Below are 18,081 nucleotides of genomic sequence, written 5' to 3' on the forward strand. Positions count from 1 at the left end.
TTACTGAAAGGAATTAGTTAAGTATCAATCCTTCAAGTAATCTGGTGTTACAGAAGACAGCACAGCCACCAACATAGTGACCAAAAGCACTTCTGGGAACCCAGCCTTAACTGGGAAGGAACAGACAGGCAGCCCATTTGAACTTCCCTCAGCAAGTAAATCTTCCACAGGGCCATTCCCATGCCAATTCTTTGCCAGTTTATAAAGCTCACGATCCAACCAGCGCTCCTAATCTTGTTCCTTCCGTTCTCCCTTGGGACTCTGTTCCCTCAGGTATCTGTTCATCTGTCGTCTTCACTACCTTCTTCCACTGGGCTTTAAGAATGCTCAAGCCTCTGTTTTCTGCTTTTGATTTTTTCAAAAACAAACCCTTCACTCCTTCCTTCTCTCTAGCCAACATTTTCTTTTAGTTTCTATGTTCTCTTCTTCCTCGTCTCTCTACTTCTTCCTCATCCCTCCTGGGATACCTCTGTCTCCTGGTTCTTGTCCCACCCAGCTAGCTGTCCTCATCACTCACTTGGCTTTACTGCTTTCTCTTTCTCTGACCACCGCCTAAGTGTTTTTCCATATTTTACAGGTATATTCCTCTCTTGTCCCTTTACTAGAACAAGCATTATCTCATCTTTTTTGATCCTCTCAACAATCCTCTCTTACTACATCCACTTTATAGATGCCTGAGTGTCCAAAAAGTTTACATGAGTTGTGTACAGTCATACAGCCAATTGGTGGCTGAGCCCATGCTTGTAACTTCAGACCTTATCCACCACCCATTCCACTGCGTTGCCTGTCAAGATTATCTGTTGTCCCCAGAATATATGGCTTCTGCTTGAAATGGCCAGCCCTTTCCACAGCCTGCTCTGCAAAAGCACATTCATATATAAATCCTTGATTCCCATGACCTTCAGCTCAACTCCATTCGCTCCCAAAGCCACTGGACCCTGTCATCTGAAACTCATAAACCTAGAACTCCTTCCACCCCAGTGATTCAGTTAATCCCATTATAGCTAGTTAGCTTAAGAGGGACATCTAGTCTCTTGATCCACTGTTTTCTTTCTGCCAGCTACCTTTGGGCTCTCATCCCATCATCTTAGATTCTATAGATCACCAGTTCAATCACATTTTGGGGTCAATGGTCTCAAACTATTAGACCCATTCTGTGTTCCCCACACCTATCCTATCACAATGTACACTCAGATGAATTACACTGCCATCTGAGCTTTTATTAGCCTCCTGAACACTGTGTGGACAGCCAGAAGACTGGCTACCAACATCACCTGGGCCCTTAAGGCTGCCTGGCAAGACTCCTTGCCCCCTCGTTGGCTTTCTTTTCCATTCCCTACAAAGGCGAGACTATTTCAAACCCTTAGCAGGTCTACAAACTGTGTCTCTACCATCTCCAGCCACCACAGAAGAAAAATTAAACCTCCTATTTCACAAAGAAAATACAAGCCTAAACTTACAAAAGCATTACTTGCATTGATTCCTACCCTTTTCCTCTGTCCTTGTTATAATGAAGGAGTGTTTCTCCTTCTATCTAAGGCCAGACCCTTCTACTGTATTCAAGATCCTACGCCTTTGGGCCATCTCAGCCTACTGCAAGGTGGCTTTCATTCCCAATACATAACTCAAATTGTTTTTGCAAAGGAGCTTCTTGTTTCTAAATCCAAAAAGTTTTAGTCTATATTTGTCTTATTTAACTTCTCAGCAGAACGTGACATCACTGACATAGAATGTGACCTCTCTATGCAACATTCTCTTCTTTTAGTTTACCACGTTCACCTGGTTTCTTTCTTAACTCTAGAGCTAAACCTGGGCTCCTTTAGGCATTCCTCTTTTTTGCTTTTACCTAAAAAGTTGTTTGGGAGGATCTTATCTTTGGCCCTCTGTTCTTTTCATTCTCAACATGCTCCCAGAGCAAGCTCATCCATTCTCACGACTTTAATTTGGATTTGCAGTAGTTAATGCCCAAATTGATATCTCCATCCCAGATCTTTCACTTGATTTTCATATATTTGCATTTTCAACTGCCTGACACCTTAAACTAGAGCTGACCCAAATAAAACACTGGACAGCTCCACTGCTCTTCACTCAATGTTCCTTAACTCAACAAATACTGCTACCAGCTATCCAGCAAGCCCAGTAATGTGTGCATGTCATTCTAGATGCTTCCTTCTCCCTTTCCATGTCCCCATGTTGAAACAATCACAAAGTTCTGTCGAGTCTGTCTCCCAAATAGCTCTCCAATTTACCCATTTTTTTCCATCTCCAGAGCCACAAGCCTTGTGGAGGCCCAATCAATTGTAGGTACACAGTAGCCACATCTTTCTAAACAGCAATTCCAATCATGTTACCTACAAGGCTTTCCCATATCCTTAGCATAATGCAATGTTCGAATCCTACAATGTGGTTTAAATGCCCCTGCCACCAGAATATTTTAAGTCCAAGAAATATGTTTTCTCACGACTCCAAGCTTTTGTACATGTAGATGTCTAACCGGCATACTTTTCCCTACCCCTTTCCTTGGGCTGTTTCCTACTCATGGCTGAGCCAACAGATGGTTTTGATGCCTTCCATTTACCTGGTATGGTGGACTTAAAGGTAGCGTCTATTAATAATAATCTTAACAGCATACACTTATTGAGGATTTGCTGTATGGAGAGTATAGTGTTAAGCACATTCTATATATCACTTCACTTAATTGTCACATCAGTCCTATGAGGTGAGGATCAAGCTTTCTCACAGATAAGGAAACTGCAGCAAAAAGTATTTAAGAAAGGGCCCAAGGTCGAGAGTTAGGAATTGACAGAACTGGGATTCAAATCCAGAAAGTCCAGCTCCAGAGGCCATTCTCTTAACCATGACACTATCACTCCCCAAAACATCTGCTGGATAAATAAACCCCTACTCTGGTAAAAACAAAAGCACACAGACTGGAAGCCAGAATTTTGATTACTATGTTGATTTATAGTCTAGATAAATTTTCCTGAGATTACTATTTCTGTTTCATTAAATAGAAAATATTACCACATACTCTAGACACCTGTGGTTTCCAATCACCTAATCAATTTCATTAGAATTTCATAAGAAGTATAGTGCAAATAGATTCCTTGACTACATCCCAGACTTTCTGAATTAGGATCTCTTCATATGGGAATCAGGGTTAAGTATTTTTAATGAACGTTCTAGGTGTTGTTGAGGTATAGGCAAATACACAAAAGGTTCTTTCCTAAAATATACTGTATCAAAGGATAAGAAACACATAGCTATATAATAAGCATATAAGAATACCAATTCTATTCCCTATATATCAAGTTTAAGCTGTCATCTTTCATAAAAAAAATAAGACCCATATATGTGCTGCATACAAGAGATGCATTTCAGACTTAAAGACACTCACAAACTGAAAGAGAAGGAATGGAAAAAGATACTCCATGAAAATGGCAATGAAAAGAAAGCTGAGGTAGCAATATTCATATCAGAAAACATAGACTTTAAAATAAAAACTGTAACAACAGACAAAGCGCACTACATAATGATAAAGGGAATGATCCAACAAGAATATTTAACATTTACAAATATCTATGCACCCAACATAACAGCACCTCGACATATAAAGCAATTATTAACAGACATAAAAGGAGAAATAGCAACACAATAATAGTAGAGGACTTTAACAATCCACTTACACCAAAGGAGAGATCATCAAAACAAAAGATCAATAAGGAAACGTTGGCCTTAAATGACATATTAGACCAGATGGACTTAGTACACATGTATAGAACATTCCATCCCAAACCTGCAGAATACACATTCTTTTCAAACGGACATGGAACATTCTCCAGGACAGATCACATATTAGACCACAAAACAAGTCTCAATAAATTTAAGAAGACTGAAAAAATACCCAGCATCTTTTCTGACCACAATGGTATGAAACTAGAAATCAACTACAGGAAGAAAATCAGAAAAGCCACAAATGGATGGAGCTTAAACAAAATGCTATTGAACAACAATTGAGTCAAAGAAGAAATCAAATGAGAAATCAAGAATATCTGGAGACAAATGAAAATGAAACTACGACAGGCCAAAGTCTATGTGATACAGCAAAAGCGGTTTTAAGAGGGAAGTTTATATCAATACAGGCCTACCTCAACAAAGAAGAAAAATCCCAAATAAACAGTCTAACAGTGCACCTAAAGGAACTGGAAAAAGAAGAACAAAGCCCAAAATCAGTAGAAGGAAGGAAGTAATAAAAATCAGAGCAGAAATAAATGAAATAGAGACTAAAAAAAACCAGGAAAAAAAATCAATGAAACTCAGCGCTGATTCTTTGAAAAGATAAACAACATCGACGAACCTTTAGCTAGACTCACCAAGAAAAAAAGAGAAGGCTCAGATAAATAAAATCAGAAATCAAAGAGGAGAAATTACAACAGATACCTCAGAAATACAAAAGATTATAAAAGAATACTATGAAAAGCTATACGCTAACAAACTGGATAATCTAGAAGAAATGGATAAATTCTTAGACTAATACAACCTTCCAAAACTGAATCAAGAAGAAGTAGAGAATGTGAATAGACCGATCACCAGTAAGGAGATTGAAACAGTTATCAAAAACCTCCCAAAAGATAAAAGTCCAGGACCAGACGGCTTCCCTGGTGAATTATACCAAACATTCAAAGACTTAATCCTATCCTTCTCAAACTCTTCCAAAAAATTGAAGAAGAGAGGAAGCTTCCAAATTCATTTTACGAAGTCAACATCATCCTGATACCAAAAGCAGACAAGGACAACACAAAAGAAGAAAATTACAGGCTCATATCACTGATGAACATCGATGCAAAAATCCTCAACAAAATACTAGCAAATCAACTACAACAATACATTAAAAATTTCATACACCATGATCAAGTGGGATTTATTCCAGGGATGCAGGGATGGTTCAACATCTGCAAATCTATTAACGTGATACACCACATTAACAAAAATGAAAAATACAAATCCCATGATCATCTCAATAGATGCAGAGACAGCGTTTGACAAGATATAGCATCCATTTATGATAAAAACTCTAAATAAATTGGGTATAGAAGGAAAGTACCTCAACATAATAAAGCTGATATATGACAAACCCACAGCTAATATCATTCTCAATGGAGAAAAACTGAAAGCTATCCCTCTAAGAACAGAAACCAGACAAGGATGCCCACTGTCACCACTCTTATTTAACATAGTATTGGAAGTCCTAGCCAGAGCAATCAGGAAAGAAAACGAAATAAACAGCGGTCAGATTGGAAAGGAAGAAGTGAAACTGTCACTAGCTGCAGATGACATGATTTTATATATAGAAGACCCTTAAGAACCCACCAAAAACTTCTCGAACTAATAAACAAATACGGCAAAGTTTCAGGATGCAAAATCAACATACAAAAATCAGTTGCGTTTCTATACACTAACAAGGAAGTGGCAGAAAGAGAAATTAAGAATATAATCCCATTTACAGTTGCAACAAAAAAGAATAAAATATCTAGGAATAAACTTAACCAAGGAGGTGAAAGGTTTGTACACTGAAAACTATAAAACATTGTTGAAAGAAATTGAAGAAGATGTAAAGAAATGGAAGGCTATTCCATGCTCTTGGATTGGAAGAATAAACATAGTTAAAATGTCCATACTTCCTAAAGTAATCTACAGATTCAGTGCAATCCCAATCAAATTTCCAACAACATTTTTCACAGAAATAGAACAAAGAATCCTACAATTTATATGGAACAACAAAAGACGCAGAATAGCCAAAGGAACCCTGAGAAAAAAGAACAAAGCTGGAGGCGTCACACTCCCTGATTTCAAAATATACTACAAAGCTATAGTAACCAAAACAGCATGGTATGGCATAAAAACAGACACACAGATCAATGGAACAGAATCCAGAGTCCAGGAGTCCAGAAATCAACCCACACATCTATGGACAGCTAATTTTTGACAGGGGAGCCAAGAGCATACAATGGAGAAAGTAGAGTCTCTTCAATAAATGGTGTTGGGAAACCTGGACAGCCACATGCCCAAGAATGAAAGTAGACCATTACCTTACACCATGCACAAAAATCAACTCAAAATGGATTTAAGACTTGAATATAAGACCTGAAACCACGAAACTTCTAGTAGAAAACATAGGCAGTACACTCTTTGACATCGGTCTTAGCAGCATATTTTCAAATACCATGCCTGACTGGGCAAGAGAAACAATATAAAAAATAAACAAATGGGACTACATCAAACTAAAAAGCTTCTGCACAGCAAAGGAAGCCATCAAGAAAAGGAAAAGACAGCCTAACAATTGGGAGAAGATGTTTGTAAACCATATATCAAAAAAGGGGTGAATATCCAAAATATACAAAGAACTCATACATCTCAACAACAAAAAAACCAAAAACCCAGTTCAAAAATGTGCAAAAGATCTGAATGGAGATTTCTCCAAAGAAGATATACGGATGGCCAACAGGCACATGAAAAGATGTTCAACATCACTATCAGAGAAATGCAAATCAAAGCTATAATGAGATATCACCTCACTCTTGTCAGAATGGCTATAATTAACAAGACTGGAAACAATAAGTGTTGGAGAGGATGTAGAGAGAAGGGAACCCTCATACACTGCTGGTGGGAGTGCAAACTGGTGCAGTCACTATGGAAAACAGTATGGAGATGGCTCAAAAAATTAAGACTAGACCTACCATATGATCCAGCTATTCCACTCTTGGGTATTTATCCAAAGAACGTCAAAACGTGAATGCGTAAAGATACATGCACTCCTATGTTCACTGTAGGCTTATTCACAATAGCCAAGACTTGGAAGCAACTTAGGTGCCCGTCAAGGGATGAATGGATGAAGAAGATGTGGTATATATACACAAGGGAATACTACTCAGCCATAAAAAAGGATGAAATCTGGCTAATTGTGACAACAAGGATGGACCTTGAGGGTATTGCTGCTGAGAGTAAAAAGTCAGAGGGAGAAAGTCAAACATTGTATGATCTCACTCACAAATAGAAGATAAAAACAACAAAAGACAATCCCATAGCAACAGAGATTGGATTGGTGGTTACCAGAGGGGAAAGGGGGAGAGAAGAGGTTGAAAGGCATGATTAGGCACATGTGTGGTGATGGTAATTAGTCTTTTGGTGGTCAGCATGATATAATCTACATAGGAATTGAAATATAACGATATACACCTGAAATTTATATACTGTTATAAACCAAAGTTACTGCAATTAAAAAAAACAATAATAAAAAAGAAGAAGAAAAGAAGCTGTTGTCTTTTAAATTTTACTTTTAATTCCTGTTGTGATGTGAGGGAAGAAGAGGTCACTAGCATTCGTGTTAAGTTTTGAATTTTCTCAATCTGCACTTTTTGAAGCAAATCTTTTTCTTCCAAAAGTTGGGCCAATTGGTCTTTTTCCATTGCCTGGGCCCGAGTCTCTAAAGAAACCTAAAGAATGTAATATTGGGTTACATTAATAAATGTAGGTAGGTTTTAAAACCTTGAAAGTATAGTTTAAAAAAATATAAATTTGTATGTGAGTTTTGAGAATTTTTCTTTTCTTTTTTTTTTGCTGAGGAAGATTCACCTTGAGCTAACATCTGTACCTATCTTTCTCTTTCTGCTTGAAAGGGATTTGCCCTGAGCTAACATCTGTGCCTATCTTCCTCCATTTTGTACATGGGACAACAGGACAGCATGGCCGCCAAGTGGTGTAGGTCTGCGGATGGCAACTGAACCCGGGCTGCCAAAGTGGAGTGCAACAAACTTAACCACTAGGCCACAGGGCTGGCCTGAGAATTTTAATTTTATTGAAATAAAATATGCCCTACCTGCAGAACACCAATATGCAGTTACCATAATCAATAATTTCCCAAACTTATAATAGGGTAAAATATACATTTCTCCTCATGTCACTATTCTATATGCCATGTATAAGATTATATCAATGCTGTTAAAGCAATTCTATTAATTGACTAAAAATATATAAATAGGCAGAGAAATCATAAAGCAGAGACTTGAATACCTATAGCAAAGGAAGAGAGATCCTTCTAAGACCGCCATTTGACATTTTAGGTCATTTTTAAAAAGATCAGTAAAATGTAAGTTTTTTACAGACTGGGGACCATGATGGTTTAAACAAACAAATGGTAATGACAAGCAATTATGCTATCTTATTAGATTGCTATCTTAGGGCTAGAAGAGGAATTCAAGATAATGTAAAATGAAACAAAGTAGTTTTAAACACTATTCATCGTCTCTCTTTTTAACCTAATTCTCTGTATTTGTGACAGTTTTTATCTCTTAAAAAAACGTATCTCTACTTGGCCCATTTGAAAATCTCAAATTTTGCCCTTTGGAAATGAAAAACAAAATCTAAAATAATTTCAAGAAACCAAATCTTGCAGTTTATAGTAAAGTTTTTACGGGTTGATTTCTCCTTAGTTAAAAACTACTTGTTTTAAATTTAGATTGTAGAACTCAGATATTGAGGATTTAAGAGTCTCTGGGCATGTAGGCAGATCTCAATTCTAAATCCATCTCTATTCTTTACTGAAATACACAGTTCATACATACCTCCTCTAATTGTTTTTTAAGATCCATTATTTCTTTTCTATATCTTTTCAGGAGAGCTTCATCACTAGACACCTCATTGACATAAGGAGTATTCTTCATATATTTAGCAGTGCTGGCAAACTGGGAAAAAATACAAGAGTGTTAAACGTTGACACCAAAAGATTAGTTTAATTAATATTTAGGTTTCTTGTAATTTTCTTTTGTAAAGAAACATCAGTAAAAGCTTCCCAGGTGGCTTACAGCTTCTGAACACACAGCATTCTACGTCCCTGTAACAATGTCCATAACTTACCTTTGCCACTAGTCTTCAGGAGGGTCAGAGAAATATCTTGAAGACAGATGCCAACAGAGAGCCTACACACCCTGGCTCACTGGAATCCATCTACTCCTCAAAGTCCAGGGCAAATGCTCCCTCTGCGCTGAAGCTTCACTTCCAGTCAAAAGCACCTCTCCTTCCTTTGAACTCTGTCCTACTTATTAGCCACTTAACTTTTAATCCAAGGAAATCACGCTGGAAGACAGGTCTTATCTTCACTATAAGACTATAAATTCTGTGAAGCCAGGAACGCTATCTCCTACCTTTGTTTCTCTGACAGAACCTTGATCCAGCGCTCAATAGCTACTTAAAGTGATGTTTCTTAGAGCATGAGTGTCAAAAGTAACTTTAACTGGGTACGTGAGGGTGCCCATTAAATAACACTGAACCCTTCATTGAGACAGCTATTCTACTGACAGTTCTCATTCTTCTTTTCTTTTGAAAACAGAAAATACAGGCCTTAGGCTCAAGGCAAAGGCAGGCAACAATTTGTTAGCAGGAACTTAAGAATTATTTTGTTATAAACACGCACACCCATTTTTTGGGTCACCTTCTGTTTGTTCCAAGTGATAACCAGTTTTTCATTTATGGGACTGATAGAAAGTTTCCTTTTATAATAAGTTAAATTTAAAAAGTGAGTTATTTAAGAAAAAATCAAGTCAATTTCAATAAAATATTGTTGGATGTGGCAAAAATTGGGGAGGCAGGATATGAATGATTGAAGTTTGGGAAGATTAAGGAATGCTATTTAGTAGACACACCAATTTTATTTTAACAGGTATGTTATGTCAATTACAAAAAATTACACCTAATTTTAGTAGCTAATTTTTCCTTCTGAAAGATGATTTCCCCCATATTGATTCGAGATAAAAATCAAACTCACCTGGAGAGTAGTCAGGGTTTCATCCAAAGACACTGGAGTAATTGTGCAGATAATGCGTGTTTTTGCATTTCCTCCCAAGGAATTCTGGAGAATTCGTGTTAATTTGCTATCTCGATAATTTATGAAACCACTTAGTGAGAGATGAGTTTGGGGAGAAAAAGAGTAAAACTTTTTATATAACAAAAGTGGTTTATTTTTAACGCAGAACCTTAAATTTGCTACAGTTTAAAAAATTCATTCTTTACTGGTTACTTGAGGCAGAGCAAAACTACTAACTAGAAAATATTTAAAATATAAAGTAAATTTAGTAGGTCACGGTCATACATATAAGAAGCAACGCATGCTCATAGAATCACAGAAGCTTTTGAACATACAGGGGTATCAGTACATTTATTTGAGTGTCACTGAAATATCATAATTTTCAACCTAATGAAAAACGTAAGCATTAATAGGTAAATGTACAATGGGACAAACTTACCCAACTTGTCCATCACTAAGTTTCTTGATCACTTGTCGCAAAATAAATAAGCTACGATTTATATTACAGCCTTCCTTGAGTCGCACACCTGCATTTATTAAATAAATAAGAAAACAAATTGGTCCCTGTACTAGATGATGAACTTATTTATCAGTAATTTATGGGAGAAATTAGAAATTGCAGGGTCAGATGCTACAGTCTGTGCTTCAAATTAGATCTGCGCCCACCTTTCCTCCCACTGCTGACAGGCGCCCTTCCCTTCCTCCCACCCATCACGTGAAGCAGAAAGGCTCTCACCCAAGAGAAACAGCTCGAAAAAGACGACTAAGAAAAGAATAAGAATGCAGGAAAGCCCATGTCTGCACCACGTCCTAAAAGAGCTCCTCGAACTCCTCAATTCAAATCTATTTTTCCAAACCTCCAATACAGGCAACTAATGACGTGCAACCAAGTTAGTTCCTAGAGGTTCACAACCAAAAGTCCTTATTTTTAAACTGTTAATATGCTCACATGTCTTAAACGGAAGTCTACTGAAAAAGGTTTCTCTCACTTTATTCTCCTTTCAACCAGTTCCTATCGCTCTAACCAAGAACTATTATTAGTTTATTCTTCTAGAGATTTTTAGAAATACAAGTTCATACGTATTAATTTTTCCCCTTTCTTCTTTACATAAATAGTAACATACTATACACACTATTTTGCACTTTGCTTTTTTCACTTGGCAATATATCATCTATCTTATTGGTAAACATTGGTCTTTTTCACTCTTTTTTACAGCATAGAATTCCATTGTATGGATGTATCAGAATTTATTTACCTAGCACCCTGCTGAGGGACATGCAGGTGTTCAATCTGCCATGTACACAAAAAATACTGCAACAAATCCTTCTGAACAGCAGTTATTGCACAGGTGCGTTATTCAGCTATTGCTGGAATACTGCTGTTTAACAAGCCAGCTTAAAGCAACAGGCATTTATTTCTTGTTCACAGGTCTGAGGATCCACTGGTGTGGTGGGTACAGGCCACACTCAGCTGAGTGTCTCTATGTCAGGCTGCAGGAAACTAACACAGAGAGAGGCCTGACATCTTTATGGTTCTGAAACTTCCCATCTAAGTATGCGTTTTCATTTGTCTCAGTGTTTGGTTACCTCTTTCAGGTCTGTTTTAATGTTTTCCTTATTTTGGTCTTATACAATTTTTGTTGAGTTTCTTCCTAGGTATTATTCCTTTTAAGTCATTATTGCAAAGGGGGTCTTTTCGTACATTAAATATTCCAACCGGCTGTTGTGTTAGGAGGTGCTCATGTCTATAGATTAATTTTGTATCCTGCCACTTTTCTGAATTTCCTTACTGATTATGGTGTTCATGGGACTCTCAGGAGCTTTCCAACTATAAATCCTGTCAACGACAGAGTTTCATCTTTTTAACTAACGCTACAGCAGCACAAAGCAGATAATAAGCCAGATAAGGAAGCTGCTTTTTCTGTTAAAGACTTTTATCACAAAATTATCATTACTTTATTAGTCTCTAAAATGCATGGTGGCACTTTTACTCTGTTAAAGAACAGGAGGACTTTCAGACCAAAATATTTCATGAGTTTTCATTACCTTCAGCACCTGTTTGAGCAGCTCTTTCACTGCCTGCAAGATCAACCAAATTCTGCAGGAGATGAAAATAAACCTTTAGGAAGTGTAACTTGAAATAATAAAATCCAAAGTACTGGAAGAACATTTTTAACCCATGGTTTATCTGAACACCCCATCTGTTTCCTTGTTTCTCACCTCACTATTTAAGCCTTCCCTTGTCTGAGTCAAACTGAGCTCAACATCTTGTTCCTTCTTTATAATACCTCCTCCATAATGCTGCCAGAATAGGTTCACTTTCCTACACAAAGTTCGAAATCTTACCATGGTGAATACGATTCTTTATAATCCGGCACTTGTGTTGCTCTAGCCTCATTTCTGTCCATCAGTTACTCTTAACTCTGGCTGAACTACGGACTATGCCCTCCACACCATGCACAGCTACCCTTTGCCATTCCCTGTGTTTCGCTGATTCTGATGTTCTAGTCTGCCCCTACTCTTCCTTCACGACCAAAGGCAACTGCCACCTTCCCAGTGTAGCTTTGTCAACTTGATCCTTCCTTCCCTATACCGTGAATGAATTGACCTTTCAACGGTGTACCCAGAGGTCTTTATAGATATGACTGGTTATTATAGCACTTACTGTGTTGAGCTAGTTATTTGCGTCTCTGACCACACTGTAGCATCTTTAAAACCATGGGCCTCTCTTCCATTTCACAAATATTGTTGGAAAGAACTGACTGCCTGTCGTGCTGCAGGCAGCACGTTAGGTGCTAGGGATACGGCAGCGCAACAGGCAAATGAGGACCCTGCTCTCAGCTTATGTTCTGCACAGGGTGGGACTCGGGGAGGAGGAAGTTAGTGAGAGGAGAGAAAAAGACAAACAAATAAGAAACATAGCATGTTAAGCGTAATACAGACAATTTAAACAGAGTGTTAGAAGTGGGAAGAGGAAAGGACAGGACAGGCTCTTTGGGCAGGATGGCAGGGGAAGTCCCCCAATTCAGCTAAGATCTGGAAGGACGGAGAAGAGGGAGCCAGCCCTGCAAAGACCAAGGGAACCATACTCCAGATTAAAGAACAACCAGCACACCAGTCACAAAGCAGAAATGAGCTTGGTGTGTTCAAGAAATGGAAAGGGCAGTGTGGCAGAGTTGGTGAAGGAGAGATGGGACAAGATAGGGTACAGAAGCGGGTTTTTGGGATGCAATGGGAAGCCATTGGACGGCTTTGACAAGAGTGACATGCTTGACTGAACTTCCTCAAGGGTCACCTGGGCCCCTGGGGGGCAAACAGATTGGAGAGGGGCAAGACCGTAGCCAGGAGCCCAGTTAGGAGGCTGGGGCAGGAATGTGAATGGAGACAAGGCGGCCTGGACTAGGGAGGTTGCCATGGAGACAGTAAGTATGGAGGGATGTCTTCTTTACTCTTTTAATCTCAGAGCCCAGTCCTGGGCTCAGAACACTGTAAAGCCTCCGCAAATATTCTTAATGCATTAAAAGAAAGTCAAAGATTTAAATTATTTGTCTCTGTGGAGACCTCCAGTGATGAGCAGGTGATTACACACTTCTGCTTTGGAGTCCTGTCTCAGATACTTCTTTCTTTAAAACATTCAAAGAAGTCTCACCTTTCCTGTGTAGTATCTACCACAGATGGCCTAGATACATAATAAAGGGGTGAAGTGGTGGTGAAGGCAGCATGAACTTAGGTATAAAGATGGGAATAAGCATTAGTGTTCAAAGATACCAAGTGGCCCAACCTATCCTTAAGAGAGGAGTGCACATGGAGCAGAAGGACGTCAAGTTAGACTGGTTAAGAGTGGCCAGATCTTGTCCAAGGAAGTGACACGACACAAGCTTAGTGACATCAGAAATCTGCATAACAGACTGAAGAAGCAAAACCAGGTCATGGGGGCCAGGTCCAGGGGAATGATACAGTAATTCAAGAGATGAGGACTTGAGTATGACACCCATGGAATGCTAAAGGGTAGCATCAATAAAAAACGGGGATGACGGGACAAAAGAGAAGGCAGAAAAAGATGAGGTGAAACTGACTTGGGTTTCCAGCCTAGGTGACCAGGATAACACTGATAATACTGGAAAAAAGGAATATTCACCATGGTAGGAAGAAATAACTTGGTTTTAGACACACTAAAATTTGAGATATCAGTGAGACACACCATTATAACAATCTTTAGGAAGATATGAATTAGAACTCAGAGCTCTAGACAAAATAAATATATGGCTGTCATCAAAAGACAAATGTGAACCAAATGTCAGAGGGCAACGGGGAAGTAAGAAAGGCCACAGAACACGCCTGAGTTTTTGTTAGAAAGGTAGGGAAAAGAAGCCACAGAAGGGAACAGAGACGGAGCAGAGCTAAGAGAACCTGGATATTATTCTCCCAGAAAGGCCAGGAGACACTCAGAGACTCCCTCCAAAGAGCCAGAAAATGACTCTGGGGAAGACTTCTTTCCAAGAAGATACTTAGAGTGAGCGGGAGGCTGGAGGGCTGGACTTGATGATATCTAAGGTCGCCAGATAATAGAACATCAAAGAACACAAGAAAAGTCACCAAATGGATCACTGAATATGTCAAGAGTATTAAAGCTACATTATTAAGAGAAAAGTTAAAAATTGCAGTGAAATATCACAGGCCAGGTTTGGAAAACAAAACAGAAGTTAGGTTTTGTGGGGTTTTTTATTGTTAAACTGAAGAAAGAATAGGCTATTATAATAGACATTATACTGTGTAGTAAAATAACTGGGGTGAACTAGAATTAGATACTTGAGTGATTTTTCAAAATCTCAAAGTGAATAAACATATTATAGATTTACTCGTTTTTTCCCTGAAGTTTTCAAATAAAATAATCTTTATTTTTTAAAGATTGGCATCTGAGCTAACATCTGTTACCAATCTTCCCCCCCACTTCTTCTTTTCCCCAAAGCCCCCCAGCACACAGTTGTATATTCTAGTTGTAGTAGGTCCTTCTGGCTGTGCTATGTGGGACACCACCTCAGCGTGACCTGATGAGCAGTGCTGGGTCCGCACCCAGGATCCAAAGTGGCGAAACCCCAGGCCTCCAAAGCAGCATGAGAACTCAACCTCTTGGCCACGGGGCCAGCTCCCAAACAGAATAATCTTAAATCATATCCCACATCAAGCTAAAGAATTTAGGTCCTGAAGACAGAGAATAAAGTAATAATGGTAAGGAATAGGAAGGAAGCACAAAAACAGAGAGAATTGATACAGCGCAGCAAGAAGGAAATGGGAGGTTTACTTATGTGGTAAGGAGTGTTTGCATAATGCTTATGTTCACTCATTCAACAAACAGGTATTGAATATAAACTACATACGATGTGTTGGGGCTATAAAGATGAATTAGACATTACTCTTCCCTTCAAGCGATTTACAGTCTAAAACATTGTGCTCATGGACGGGGTGGGTGGAGCAAAATGGCGGGGTGAGGTGACCTGGGACTCGCTCCCCTCCAAACTACAACAAAGGACTGAAAAAAAACTGAATTTCAGCTAATAAACCTAATGCCAGGAGATCAGAGACCTAGAGTATCAAAAAGACGGAGGACAGAGACCCTGCTGCTGGCCTCAGAGGAGCTGGAACAGGGTAGGAGAGAACTTCGCTCCCTCCCCTAGAGTCTGGGATCACTGCCGCAGGTGAGGGAAGGAGTCGGGGAGGGGCCACGTGACCGGGGGATTGCCCAGGACTCCTGCCGCCGGTATAGTGGAAACCCGCTGATGGGGGAAAGCTTCCGTGTGTGGGGACCCCATAAACCCAGGGCCTCAGGAGACCAGAAAACAGAACTGATCCAAATCCAGATCGGCGAGCCAGAAAAACAGCCCCTCCCCCTGGCAAACAATGCTGGGTGCTGCCATCTTGTCCGAAGGCGGAGAGCTCAAAACACGTGGCTCTCAACCCCCATATAGTGGCAACAGGCTGTAACTGCAACTCAATTCTACCACCATGTGAAAAAACCGCTCCTCTACCATCCAGCAATTTATAAAAGCTCCAGACCAGAAGGAAAACAATAAAAACACAGAATTAAGTCCTGAGAACTTAGAAATAGGTAAACTAAGTGAAAATGAGTTCAGAGCAGCTATAATCAAAAAACCCAATGAGATAGAGAGAAAGATAGAGAAACAAGCCAACGAGTTCTGGAGTTACTTCACAAAAGAGATTGAAATTATAAAGAAGAATCAAACAGAATAACTAGAGATGAAAAACACAATGGACCAGATAAAACAGAATACGGACTCCCTGAATGCCTGTGTAGACACCAGAGAGGAGCAAATTAGCATAATTGAAGATATACAGGCCGAATGGCTCCAGACAGAGGAAGAAAGAGAACTAAGAGTTAAAAAAAATGAGGAAAATCTCTGAGAGATAGCGGATTCAATGAGAAGAAAGAATTTATGGATAATAGGAATTCCCAAGAACGTGGAAAAGGAAAATGGAGCAGAAAGTGTTCTTAATGAAATTATAGAAGAGAACTACCCAAATCTAGGGATTGAGGGAGAAATGTGTGTAGAGGAAGCTTTCAGATCTCCTAGATTTGTCAATGTGAAAAGACCTACTGCAAGGCATATAGTAGTACAAATGGCAAAAATGAAAGACAAAGAAAGAATACTCAGGGCAGCAAGACAGAAGTAAATAACCTACAAAGGAACTCCTATCAGACTTTCAGCAGATTTCTCTGCAGAAACTTTACAAGCTAGGAGAGAATGGAGTGACATATTCAAAACTTTAAAAGATAAAAATCTTTAGCCAAGAATACTCTATCCAGCAAGAATATCCTTCAGATGTGAGGGAGAAATTAAATCTTTTCCAGACAAACAAAAGTTAAGGGAATTTGTAACCAAAAGTCCTCCACTACAAGAAATCCTCAAGAAGGCTCTCATACCTGAAAAAAGAAAAAAGGGAGAAAGGGGACACAATCCACAGAGTAGGGAGACAGATAAATAGAACCAGAATAGGATAGCAAATATTCACCTATAGCATTAGGACAAAGGTAAGGAAACTACCAAAGCAAAGTGGATCTTATCACTCTAACTACAAACTCATAACACGAGTTGGAATAAGAAATGAAAATAACGGGGCTGGCCCTATGGCCAAGTGGTTAAGTTCGCGTGCTCTGCTGCAGGCGGCCCAGTGTTTTGTTGGTTCAAATTCTGGGCGCAGACATGGCACTGCTCATCAAATCACGCTGAGGCAGCGTCCCACATGCCACAACTAGAAGGACCCACAACGAAGAATATACAACTATGTACTGGGGGGCTTTGGGGAGAAAAAGGAAAAAAATAAAATCTTAAAAAAAAAAAGAAATGAAAATAATAATTTAGGAGGGGAAGAGCAAAGGGACTAAATTAGTCTAGGCCAAGTAAGTAAGAGACCACCAGAGAATAGACTATATTATACACGAGATTCAAAATACAAACTTCAGGGTAGACACTAAACTAAAAAACACAACAAAGCCACAAAACATAAATAAGGAAAAAGCTAAGAAACCCAGCATAAGAAAGTGCAGTATTAAATGGGTAGGCTAAAGCACACAGGAAGACAAACACAGGAAAACCAGATAACGAGCAACAGATTGACAGCATTAAGTCCACATGAATCAATAATCACTCTCAATGTAAATGGACTGAACTCTCCAATAAAAAGACACAGAGTGGCAAAATGAATTAAAGAACAAGATCCAACAATTTGTTGCCTCCAGGAAACACACCTCAGCCTCAAGGACAAACACAGGTTCAGAGTGAAAGGGTGGAGGACAATACTTCAAGCTAATAGCAAGCAAAAAAAAACCAGGTGTTGCAATTCCTATATCAGACAAAGCAGATTTCAAAATAAGACAGGTAAAGAGAGACACAGAGGGACAATATATAATGATCAAAGGGACACTTCATGAAGAAGAAATAACACTTATAAATATCTATGCACCCAACACAGGAGCACCAAGATTCATAAAGCAACTATTAACAGACCTAAAGGAAGATGTTAAAAACAACACAATAATAGTAGGGGACCTCAACACCCCACTCACATCAATGGACAGATCATCCAGACAGAAAATCAACAAGGAAATAGTGGAGCTAAATGAAAAAACAATTGGGCTTAATAGACATATATAGATCACTTCATCCTAAAACAGCAGAATACACATTCTTCTCAAGTGCAAATGG

General features: G+C 38.9%; 1 pseudogene; it reads right to left on the reverse strand.

Annotated features, from left to right (window-relative positions):
* The window catches only part of LOC139044071 (centromere-associated protein E-like), a 79,770-nt pseudogene that overhangs the window by 51,639 nt on the left and 10,050 nt on the right, over nt 1–18,081 (reverse strand).

The sequence above is a fragment of the Equus asinus genome, unplaced genomic scaffold, assembly GCF_041296235.1.
Source record: "Equus asinus isolate D_3611 breed Donkey unplaced genomic scaffold, EquAss-T2T_v2 contig_583, whole genome shotgun sequence".
NCBI classification, from domain to species: domain Eukaryota; kingdom Metazoa; phylum Chordata; class Mammalia; order Perissodactyla; family Equidae; genus Equus; species Equus asinus.